Here is a 13167-nt window from a genome sequence, read left to right on the forward strand (position 1 = left end):
AGATAGGGCATAAGGTTGAATTCAATTCTGAAAATAATTCTGCACTCATTTGCAGTGGTGAAATGGCATTGGCTCCATGGCATTTTCACTTGGATGATTCACATCTTGTCAGTCATAGGTAAGAACAAATTGACAATGAAGACTTCAGACAATCCATCACTTTAAGGTGTAGTTTGAGTCAATACTGACTTCTCTCTTTTTTTTTTTTCTTTTTTTTTTTTTTTTTTTCCTAAAGGCACCCACATTAGCACAGTCAGAATGTTCATTCTAATCCAGTCATAAACTACTCCCAGTGTCAGGTTCACTCTCTAACCATTAAGTCCAACTACCAGACTGGAGCTGACAGAATCTGTGCTAATCATCTGAAGCAGTCTGTGGAAAGGAGGAGTGGGAGATAAAGCTTATATGATAAATAGAAAATAATATCTTTTATCTATCTGTTATCTAGCAGTCTTTTCAACTTGGATCCTCATTTTCACACAAGCTACTCCAGATGGGCAGAACAGCCCTACGAAGTGCAAGTTCACCCTTCTCCAACATGCTGGGGACCACAGCAGGCGCAGTGAGTTCTGCAGTGTATTTCTGAGGTTGTCTGCTTATGTAAATATTCATTCTACTGGAAAGCAGATACAGTGTTGGGATACAGTATCACAGATTCCAGTATGGATTCTGGTAAGAATTATGTGTTGAAAAAAATTACAGAAATAATACATAATTGCAGGGAAAGTAACAGACTTGACTTAAGTTGCTTTAAACACAGCAACTTGTTGAAATAACCAAAATGCATTCAATATAACTTGAAGATGGTTTTTGAGACCTTGTTTGTGTTTTTCCACATGGCAGTTTCATTGATGTGTTTGACAATGGCAAGTTTGCAAGCATGCAGTGCACAGTTCAATATTTGTTTTCCTTTAAAAATAAGTGTCTGTAGAAAGCATGCTCTTACTCAGTGATGACCTGTGGCAGATAACTGCTTTAGAGTCTTCCTCGTGACCATTTAACTAGTATTAAAAATCCTGTACCGTTAAAGCTTAAGTTTAGAAATACATATCACTGTTAAACTAATTATGATGCTTGTCTTTCTGCCGGGCAACATTAACAACATTATACTTTTTAAAATATCAAAATATGTGGGAGTTAGCAATAAAAACTTAAAAATATTAACCTATAGCAATTTTGTTCCCATTCATTACTAAAAGAAATTTTTGAAGGAATGTGATTTAGTACAATTTTGTAATCTTTTCTATAGAATAGATTTCCAACTTGCTGCACAAATGTGGCATAGTAATCAAGATAAATGTTTATATTCCAGTAGAAATTCTGATATTCCTTTAGGTAAGAGAATATTAATAGAAAGTACATTTGAAAATGTCATAAGAAAAAACTTGTAATAATTAAAAACATCTATGTAATAAGTAAAGCTTAATTTTAATAATTTACATTAGTTTTGTATATTTGGCATTGTGGTTTCACTGAACCTTTTCCTAAGTCAAATAAAACTTAATAAAAATCAATGCATTCCATGTGCTCCAATTTTCTAATCAAAGCTCAAAAGTATTTAAAAAACAATCCCCATGAAATAAGCTTTAAAGGTAAGGATTGGGCCTCAAATATTCAGGTGTCAAATTAAGACAATAGCAATGAAATTCTGAATAAGATCAGCTTCACAGACATTTTGTGGCTGAGATGATGACTTGCACATCATTTCTCCAAGCTTTTAATGTAAGAAGCTCCATAGTGAAGAACTAATTCATGTTCTTGAGTGTGTGTCCTGGTTTGTTAAAAAATAAGTTTCTTTTTTAGTGAATTTGCCTGTCAGGTAAAGCTTTCATATTAGCTGCATTTTCCTGGAGAACCAGATACATGTTTTGGTAAACATAGCAATGGAATGCAAACTTAATGATAATGACAGATGGACATCTCTCTAGAGGGGCAACCAGAAAACCGGTGACCAAGAAACTGACCAACTGTGTATAACATTCCATTCACGTGAATACTTCATATAAAAGTGGGAGATCACGAGGATCTCATCCCTTTTTCCCCTTTTTCCCTTATGGCCGACATTAGGAGAGGACCTTGCTAGTCATTCCTGCAAACTGAGGCCTAGTGAGAAACTGAATCCAGCTCCGGTTGGCTGCAGAGTCCAATCCAGGACTTTGGGTGCCAGCTCTGCAGTTGCTGAGACTTTCAAGATTGGTTTTGTATATTTTGTATTATTTTCTCTGTTCTTATTAGTAGCATTAGTAAAACATTGTTAATTTTTTTCCAACTCTCTTCTCTCTGTCCTTCTTTCCCTCTCGATCACCTGTCCTTAGTGGGAAGGGGGGAGAGGGAGGGGCAAAAGGGAGAAGTGGGGGTGGTGAGAGGAGGTTAACAATACATCTGCCAGGGTTTTATTGTCACCCCGCAATCTAAACCCTCGACAGTGTGCCTTTTAGGTTCTTCTTTATTTTCATCCTTCTCCCAGTGGTGCAGACTGTGATTCAGAGCACCAAGTGGGCTCTGGCTCTCTTTCTCTGCATACAGAAGCTTATACTTTCTTGTAAAGGTTAGCTGTTTTACCAATGGGTGGTAATTTTGCTAGCCTTCTGGGTGGCAGAGGAAGTGAGAAATAAATACCAGAAGTCATCCAGAGAACCTTACACCTGCTAGCATTTTCCTACAGAAAACAATGAAGTACACTTTGTCCTTTTTTTCTTTTTTTTTTTCATTCTTTTATTCTGTGGCAGTACATGAAAAGTACTTCAGCCCTAGATTATACAAAAAATAGGAAAGAATAAGAAAAAGGTCCACATGGGAATGATAATATTTATATACGAATGTATAAGAGCATACAAAATGTGTATATGCTACAGAGATTTAAATTTCCACATCTGACATATTGGTGATTTGTTTTTCCTTGATTACATCTTGAGAAGCAGTATGATAAATGTATGCTGTTAACAGCTGATACATTGAATGTCATGTTTAATAGTTTTCAAATATAATCAAAATATGTAATATTTTCTTGCCATTTCTTCTGTGTGATGCTGAAATTAAGGCAAATCAAACAACATTTTTTTTTTTTTTTAAATTCCTCAGGAATGCAAGAGCAGACATAAATGACATACTGGGCTGATTCAAGTATTTTGCTGTATTAGCATAAACATTTCTTTTTGAAAACATGCACATAAAAGGCACAGCAGGATTGTAAATTTGGCATTACCATGCCCCAGAGGGCATATACTTATGTAGCAGAGCTAGGAAATGAGTCTCTTCTTCAAAAAAATAGATTTTTGCTTTATAAAGACAATTTGATAGGGGTATTTCACAGGTATACAAAAGTATGCCAGTGGAGAAGCTCAGCAGGACCAGGTTCTGCATCTCAAATCTATGTAATAAAAAAAAGGAATCTATGTACAATTATGTAATATTCCAGATGTTACTGCTGTAAAAGAGTAATATTGTGTTAGTAATTACCTATTCATTCTGTTTCCATCCCTTATGCCTTAGCAGGATGTTCCTCTACTATATTATTGTTTCTTCCTCTCTTGATTAATTTAAATTGTAACAAGCAAACAAGTTTCTACATTTTTCCTGGGGAGATAATTCTCCAGTTTAACAATAGTAGAGCTTGGATGTTGAATTTCCTCATACTCACCCTGTACAACCCTATTCCTAATTTTAAAAGGAGTACCCTATGTTTTTGAAAATAAATCTCTTGTAGACCATACCTAGTATTTAGACTTTTTTCCATTGGTCTTCTCAAATTTGAATGGTGCATTTCTACTTTAGAAAGCTGCTTGGTTTTAAACACCAGTTCTTGGTTGTATTTTAATATTTTTGAACATTCTGTAGTTCACAAGCAGGCCATTGGCTGGATTATTTCCTAACTTATGCAATATCAGAAGAAGCTTTACCTTTTGACTATTTTTTACACCACAAAATCTCCTTCGTTGTTTCACTTTTCACTCCATAAGTTCTAATTGCAGAACTGTGGGTGATGCATGAGCAGAAGAGATACACAGCTTGACTTTTTGCTTCCATGCTGTGTTTCAGGCATGACTAAGAATGAAAACAATATTTCTACTAGGAGACTGAACAAATATGATATTGAAGTCATGGGCAGTTAATATATTTGGAATCCCTATTTTTCCTGAGCTCTTTACTAGGTTGAGATTGTATTGTCTGTTATCAATCACAATATATGTGTAAGTTCTCATTTTAGAAGGACAAATTGTATGTCATATTATTTTCAAGATATTACACAAAGTTCTTAAAATAAGGGCAAGGTAGTTTAAAAAAGAAAAGTCAGTTTTGGGAATCACTCATCTTTTGAGTACAAATAATGAAGTATTTATAGGACTGGTGGCTGAAAGAGGTTTAAAAACAATCACTGTCAATGATCAACTAAACCAATTTACAAATGTAACCGTTTCTATTTTTGCGATTCTCCACACTTCTAAAACTAAAAAAAACACACAATAAAATGCAGACTCATAACCAGACTTCTGCTTAGTCAATTTCTGTTCTTGGTCACTGGCCACGTCTCTGACAGTCCACTTTCTGTCCATTCATCAGTCTGGCTCTATTCTGTGATATTTATCTTCTTTAAAATGCTTTGTTTTGATTTTTGCTCTCAAATTTCCATCATCTTTCATCCTCTTACACATCTGTCCTTTTTCATATTAGCATTCTGATATCTGTGTATCTCTCTTTAATGATATATTTCAATGTTTCCCAATATGAGATCTGTGATCCACAATAATTAGTAAAGAATCATGTATAAACACTCTTCTTTTGTCTTGCTCTTTTCTTCAAATGCCTGTTTATTGTTTGAAAATTTTTTTAAAAAATATGTATTTTCTAGTAATTTTTCATCCTTAAGCAATTAGTTACCAGAAGGATGCTTTATAGCCTCTAACGAGCATGCTTAGTTTTTCAGGAAACTGAAACAACATTACATTAATTATCTGTCAATGAGATTATATCCTTCTAAACTTGTGTAAGTTCCAAATGCCATTTAACCTCTACATTAGTAAAATAACTTTAAAAATTAATTTTAAAAACTGTAAAAGTTGATCTCAGGTTTTAGAGAAATTCAGGCAGTAGGCTTAAAACAGGTGTAAGCTCAGATCATAGTTAAATAGAAGCTGTTCAAAGCATAAATAAACTCAAAAGAGATTTTAAAAGCTTTATGGAAGATAGAAATATTAGTGGCTATTAAGATGGTAGTCCAAATCAGGGCAGGATGAGTATTGAACAAAGCTCTCCTCTAATACATGTCCTTCAGGGTTGTGATGTGTTGTGTTTTGGGTTGTTTGTTTGTTTGCTTGTGTTTTTTTGCCTTTGTTTTGTTGTTGTTTTTGTTTGTTATTGTTTGATTGTTTTTTCTGTAGTTTTGGTTGGTGTGTTTGTGTTTTGTGTTTGGTTGGTTGGTTGGGGTTTTTTTTGGTTGTATTTTTTTAGGCAATAAACTAGGTCTTTTATATTCCTGAAATGATAATAAATCAATATCTAAACCAACCTGAAAGAGTTGAACTGCTGGAGGAATCTCTCAGGTTAATTCCAAAAGATGAGGAGAGGACAACGGCTAAAGGGAAACTTGGTGAAAAAAGAATTTGTTCTTGAACCTGGTAGAACATGAGTGTTTTTAAGACCTCCTGATAGGCACTGTATAGGTTCAATGATTAATGTGTTATGTAGATTTATGCTGTCTAGGTTTATATTTTTTTAAGCAGTGTCCACCCTCTACAAAAGGAACTTTGTACAAGTTCATCATGACATCATTCACTGACATCATACTCCATAAAGAAAGGATATGATGCTAGGGGATGGCGGGCTAAATAGTCCATCCAAATCCAAAATAGTTTGCTACAGAGGTGTCACGGTTCATTCGGTGATGGACTCATGATGGTTCTTCTACCTTGATCTCGAAGTGCAAAATTAAGGCAACCAAAATGCCAAGGGGTTATAATTCAATCAAGCAGTGTTACTTTATTAGTTTGCCCGTAAAGTGGCACGCGATAGAGAGTAAGAAAAAGAAAAGGGAGAAGAAACAGGGAAAAGTAAAAGTAAAGATGAGAAATAAGGTTGTGTTTATCACCAGTTGATTTCCAGAAGCATCCTTCTGGTCCCCATCCCGTAGAGCCCTGCCAGTCCTCTGTCATTGTTTGGGATCCTCTGGCGGGAATATCTTCAATGGTGTCCATTCGGGGGTCATCTCTCGTGCTTCTTCACCCCACCTTGCTCCCATTGTTTAAGACCAGTCTCCGCCTTGATTTTGCAACCCAGGCTTGTACTGTGCAGGCTTGAAAGATTCATGCTTCCTTTTGCCAACACTTACGTGTCCAGCATTCAGGGGTCTTTCTCTGGTCCGTTGGGTGACCTGAGGATCCTTGGCAAGCTTCTGGGTATGCTCCTTTTCGTTGGCCATTGTTTGGGGGAGCAAATGGGGGACAGGTATGACTGAGGCTGCAGGTGAGAATGCATCTTCTGGACAGCAGCTATTGTCCCTGGATCAAAGAGACCCTCATAACAATAACTTTCAGGAGGCGGGTGCTGGTTTTGTTGAAGCAGCAGACTAAGTCCATACAGCAGCCATTGTAAGCAGCAGCCCCCCCATATCAGAGAAACCAGTGCAACACAATGCTTCTCCTTAGGCCTCTCTGCAAGTCACTGTCCATGCGTTCTTTCTGTCAGGGCCTCAGTTCTCTCAGTTCCTGATGGCGACGTCCAGGCAAATACTGCTCCATCTTTGGACCGACTCTCACAGGAGGAAACAGAAAATTAAACTTGGAGCTCTTGAGTATAATGTATAACACTTTACCATGTTCTTCTCAAAGCTGAAAACCACTGAAGCTTTATTAATGAGCTTTCATTTTCATAGGTGTATTCACCCACCTCTTCAGTGCTCTGGTTCACCAGGATATTTAGAACAATACTGTCACTAAATAGAACTGAAGGAAGCCACGAAATCATTCAGGCCTGATTCTATGACAATGTTGAAACTTGAGAGGGTTTGTCTGTAACAGTACTCAACATCCAAGCATTGCTGGGGAGCAAGACTTGGATTTAGATTTATTGAATCAGAAATGTAACTGACTTTGGAACAATGAAGCTTCAGGTTCAAATGTTATATTCTTGCTCTTGAACAGGGCTGCAACCTGACAGTTCAGAATTCCTATCTTTAGCAGGATAACTGTGACATGGCAGGAACTTTCTTACAGTCTAATATCTGGCTGCTGTGACCCACTGGATTCACAGAAGTTTTTTGCAGTACTTTTAAGAACTGCATATATTACAAGAGCCATAGGATAAATTGTTATTTATCACATAATAATTGTAATAATTGTAATTGATCACATAATAAAATTTGTTTATAATATGTATGTATTATGCATATAAGTTATGTTCTATTTTGTTGCAAACTGGTTTGTATAATAATTTTGAACTAATGGCTTTGAAATTATATTCTGCCTTTCTGCGTATGTTGACAGTCCTATCTTAGAAAATTTAGTCAATGTGTTGGTTTACTGGATGAAAAGTGAGATTAAAGTTTTCTCATAAATTGATTTGCCGTAGTTATGCAGATATAACAAAAGTGAACTGAAAAAAGCATTAACAGGCAGATATCCTTAAATGTGGCTATAGGACACGTTAGCACATTTACCTTGCAAATGCTGCCTTACCAAAATACTCAAAATTTGAAATTTATAAATGAGAACTTCTGTTAATAAACAATTTAAAAATCAATTTGGCATTTGGACTGAAAAGGTTCATGTTGCAGAGTGGTATTGGAGATTTTTTTGAGTCTTTGTCAGTGCTGATGAGAAGGCATTCATAAGCCTAAAACTTTATCTGGTTTTATTAGATCATCTAATATTGTTAGATAAAAGATGCTACTTCTGTTCTCAGACTTTCCCTCTAGTATAAGTGTATAAATCCTTTTTATAGGAAGGTAGAAATTTGCTAGGTAGAAATGTATATCTTTTTTTCCTATACTTTATATTAGACAGTATAAATCCATAGTTTTTGTGAGAGTTTTTAAAGATCTGTACAAATACTCTTTCTGCAAATTATATATACAATATAAAATACTATCTCCATCCTTTAAAAGTTATTTAAACATGCTTTATAGGATTGTTACGATCAAACTTTTCATTTATGTGCAACTATCTGGTTTAAAACATCAAGATTTCCTTTTTATCACTCAAATGCATGTCTAAATTACATCAGACAATATTATTTGCACACATGTGTCTGTATTAATGATATAAAGCAACATTCATTTTCATTTAATTTTCAAGGGCATTTCACAAAATCGAAAAAGAGATCAATAACACAAGGGTTTTGTTTCCTCTAAAAATGATAGAGTGTGATTTTTCATGGTATTTTGCAATGAGTTTGGTATTGTGAAATCCAGCAGTATGTCACTGATTTTGAAGAAATATTCAGTGGGTGAAATCTGGCCCTTACTTGTAGTGCTGCACCAAAGCTGGCTGTAAAACAGTGTAGGGTTGGCTGAACATCAGTGAGAACAAATATCCTGGCACTATTGCACAGGATGGCTGAAGGCATGCAGCCATGGCACAGAGAAAACACACTGCAGTTTCTTTGGAAAAGATCAAGCTTCCTCCTTGGTCAGTAAGTAGCAGGTGGCAAAATATATGTTAGCAGGTGGGAAAGCTGTTTATTCCCTTTAGCTCTCACTCTGGAGCCTGTTGGATGGTGCTGTGAGGTCTGGTGTCCATTTTGTGTCCTAATATGAGCATTAGTTGAAACAAAGCCCTTCACTTACACAGGGGATGGAGCTGAAGAACATCTTCATATCTTGCTTTCTCTATGCATCTCTACTGAGTGTTGGTCAGGCTTGTTCCTGAAAATTTGTTATTAAAATACCAATGTTAAAATGCTGGGGAAAAGAGCAATTTTTTTTCAGCGATGAAAGCATAATGTCTCATCAAGAAATTAAATGGAAAGGCATGGAATGAGTACTTAGAAATAAAAAATGATTAATTCTGAAGGAGTAGACACCAGCTGGTTTTGAGTACAACAACCTGATATTCTTCCACTGTCTGCCCCTTCTATCCCATTGTCATCTGCTTTAAATTAAAGATGACTTTTAAGTTAAAGCTACTACTTTGCCCAATCTAGGCACACTACTGTGATTTTTAGGGTTTGCTCCACATTTCTTGTCTCTCCTTTTCACTTTGTACCTGGAATTCAAAGCCTCTTTCTTCTTCTTTCCTCCAGGGAGAAAGGACCTTAGTCTCTCCTCTTGCAACTACCTTGGACCTCTCTCAGAAAGACATATATGTCTAGAGGACAACCTTAATTTGGAAAGGATCTTTGACTCATGGTGCACCATAGAAGGGCATCTTCCTTGAAGATGTCTGAAATTTGTGGGGCAGTGAAAGGTCACTAAAAGTAAAATTTCTGATTAGTTTAAGCAGTGAAGGTACGTAAATTAATGCCTCCTAAATGGTTAGCTGTCCTCAAGGCAATGTGGCCCGTGAAGAGAAGAGTGGGCTTCTGCTCCTGTTTCCACTACTGTCCTGCTGAGTGTCCTTGGGGAAACTGGTGCACAAATAAGTGGTTTCCTACCTGTAAAATGGTGAAAATGATATTGACCTTTTTCATAAAAAGCTTTAAAAACTAGGGATGAAATGCTTTATATAAGTAAGTATTATTATCATTGCTCCTAGCAACCAACAGCCTGCTTCCTGACAGCTGCAAGAGCAATTCTCAAGTAACAATCCCAGCCCTAATTTCCTTCTCACCATTTTCACTTGTGAAACTCTGGCTTTTACCTCTCCTTCCAGAAGTAAGTGCCAGATAGATACTTATGTGATGCAGTATCTGGGAAGGTGATTCTGCCTCCTGCTGCTAGAGGGAAAGGAAGACTGTAAGAATCCTGGATGATATTTTAAAAATAAGGGTTTTTTTGATCCTGTGCTGCTCTGAAGACATTCTTGCACTACTCTACAGATCATAAACTCTTTCTAATGTGGTATAAATATCTACCAGTAACTCAAAAGGTAAACTGAAGGACAGAACTATAAGCAATGAACATTATTATATTTTTGCACCCACCAAAAATCAAAATCTGTGTTTGTGCAGGCTTACTTTGTACAGGTTGTCATTGCCCTGTGAGAAGTGATGGGAGGAATGCTTGGCACACTGACTCTAAAAGCAAATGTTTTTTAAAGCTATGGAGTTCATTCCAAGCTTGATGAAGGTATCTTAATATGTGTTATGACAGGAGCTGTGTCAAATCCCATGGTAAAATGAACAAGTCACAGGACTGCTATGAAAATGTATTTCCTGCTAAAACAGTGCACACCAGCAAGAGGTAAAAAGACACTGAAGTTGTGACAAGACTCTGTCACTTCTTCAGCTTTTGCTGGTGACCTGAAATTTGCTAAAAAGTATTATAATGAATTTTGCTGAAGTGGGCGAAGGACATTGCAGTGTGCTTTGCTCTGAGTGGTGATGCTGGGGTGTGGGGAGTAAAAGGAAAGAAGTAAATGTTCCTGGATTTCCTCAGTTGCATGGTGCCCTGTGACAGCCAGTGGGCTGATTCTGCACAGAGGCGCTTACCTCCCCTGCAGAAATAATGTCAACATTTATCTGGAACACAAGAACAGTGATATTCACAGGTCTCTTTTCTGCATTTCCCTTTCTGTGAGATTTTAATGAAGATGCAAAATCCTGCATTTGAAAATGATTTTTAAGTGGAGTTCAGGCCAGATCCTTTCTAGTTTGAATTCTGATTCTTGAACTGAAACTGAACCAAAGTGTAAAATATACCTTCTGACAGCAGGATGCTAGGACAACATGAAACCATCGATAAAATCGAATTGGTTTATGTCTTCTGGTTGTGCATAGTTTAATGTATCTTGTACTCTGCTATGCTTTTTTTTCCTTTTAGGCGGACATCTATGAACAGAAGTGATGCCTTCTGTTAGTTAACCTTATAGAATTTTTTTTTTTTTTTTAATATATGTGAATATACATATATACACTCACCTATGCATGGAGACAGACAATCATTTGCATACAAAGTAATATCCATGTTATGTTCCTGAAAAATGCTTTTAGAATTCATCTCTCCTTCATTCATCTTCCCATAGCAGGGGCAAAAATACTTGATTTCTTCATTCTGCTTTTTCTTTTTTTTTTTTTTTTTAATGACTTTTTTATGATATGTAATGACCCAAACACTTAGGTGTTTTGTCTGCTTAGGACAAGTAAGGACTGAAGTGTAAATGTGATTTTGAAACAAAACTTTCAGTGTAAATTAGACCATTACCAGCTGAAACGCCTTTGGTAGAACAGAAGGTGTTATTGATTGTTGTCATCAATGCACAGGAAAAGCACTAAGGTAAAGTTATATATATATATATATATTATTTTTTTTTTTTTCTATGACAATTCTATTCTGAAAACAGCCATTTTATGAAATGACTAAAAACTTAATCCATGTTTACACGTGGTGGTGGTTGCAGTTAGGTTGTATAACCTGACATAATGAGGAGTCTGTTTTGTCATTTCACTGGAAGATGTAACCTTCTATGGGAAAATGTCTCCAGCATTATTTTTTACTGATAAGACTGTTTATCAAGATAAGCTTGTAACTCCATGAAGATGTTAAAAAGATCAGTTAAAGTGTAAAAAAATAGAAAATACATAAACATAACAAAACAAGAACTTCATAATATATTCCTCTTTTTTTTTTTTTCCTGCTTTCAGGATGTAACGGATTCTTTGTTTTTTTTTTTCTTTTTTTCTTGGAACATTCACTTGGATTTTGTCCATGTTCATTTTTACTCCTTTATGCTTTTTTTTGTTTGTTTGTTTCTTTTTTCTTTTTTTTCTTTTTCTGAGCTTATTTGCTCTTAATCCTGGGGAGAGCTCACTCAAACTCAATGTAAGACTATGTTCCAAGTGATGACTAAATCAGACTCATCTCCCACAGTATTTTCTCAAGAGTTATCTTGGTGATTAGCAACTGTAAGTAGTTTTTCTGCAAGAGATCACAAATTAACCTTGTATATCCCAAGTGTTTCCAGCTACTACTTCTCCTTTGGAGTGAACCACAACAAATGTGATTGACAGAAGTGTAAGATCTTGGTGAGACTAGCATGACAAAAAATGACTTTTCTCCTTCTTCTTGAGCCCCTTCTAAGGTCTCAAGGCCTTGAACTTCCCAATGAGACCTGTCTGAGGTTTGAGGTAAGCCCATGGATCTGGAACTTTGGTAAGCACAGTTCGTTTCACAGAGGATGAAGATATGCATAAACATGAAATGCCCAGCACTTCCGTGCCTCGGTTGTCTCACAGAGGGAGGAACATCTGCAGCAGCATCACTGGAGGAAATTCCTATCTCTCATCCCTCTCTTTCTTTCCTGATGCTTAAGCAGTATAGTGTATCCCACTGCATAAATCAGCATTTCTGCCTGATACTAGACCAATATTTTTTGCCTGTCCAGGTGAAGCTTGGTCTTTTGTGTTGGACCTTTTGTCAGTTGTACCCATCAATGTCAGTAATCTTAAAATGCCAAAGAAAGCTAATAACTTCATCAGTACCAGCTTGTATTGGACAAATGAAAGATATTTTCTATGTCAGTCAGCTCCTTTAACCATGGTAGGGTAGATGGATTCATGCTGGACCTCACCCAGTTCCTCTGAATGTGGACCTGTGAAACTGACAATAGCCATGAAACTTTAAGAAGCCTCTCAGGAGCTTCTTTTCCTTCTCTGTATCTTTGGGAATCCAAATACAATGTAATAGTGGATCTAAGAGTGATGGTCCTTTTAGGACTTAGAGAAATCATATAGCTTTTGCTTCACAGAAGGTTAAAAGGAGATTATTTACCTGTAACTGGACTTCAAAATGAGTTGTATACATACATGTTTATTATCATCTCCTTTCCTTCTCCTTTGAAATAACTGTTTATTAATTGAATGATGAACTTGGTTAATATTTATTTCATGAAAATATTGTTTAAATGATCAAAAATGGATGTACATAACTATCAATCTGAACCTATTACTGGAAAATAGAAGTTAATCAAAGTGTGATCTCAGGTTTTTCTAGTACCTTCATAACCCAAGGTAGATTTTTATATCTGCCAACATTACACAAGTTACTGTTGGTTCCTATATCTGGCCTCCTGCCTGTTC

This window comes from Columba livia, chromosome 2 (assembly GCF_036013475.1).
Source record: "Columba livia isolate bColLiv1 breed racing homer chromosome 2, bColLiv1.pat.W.v2, whole genome shotgun sequence".
NCBI classification, from domain to species: Eukaryota; Metazoa; Chordata; class Aves; order Columbiformes; family Columbidae; genus Columba; species Columba livia.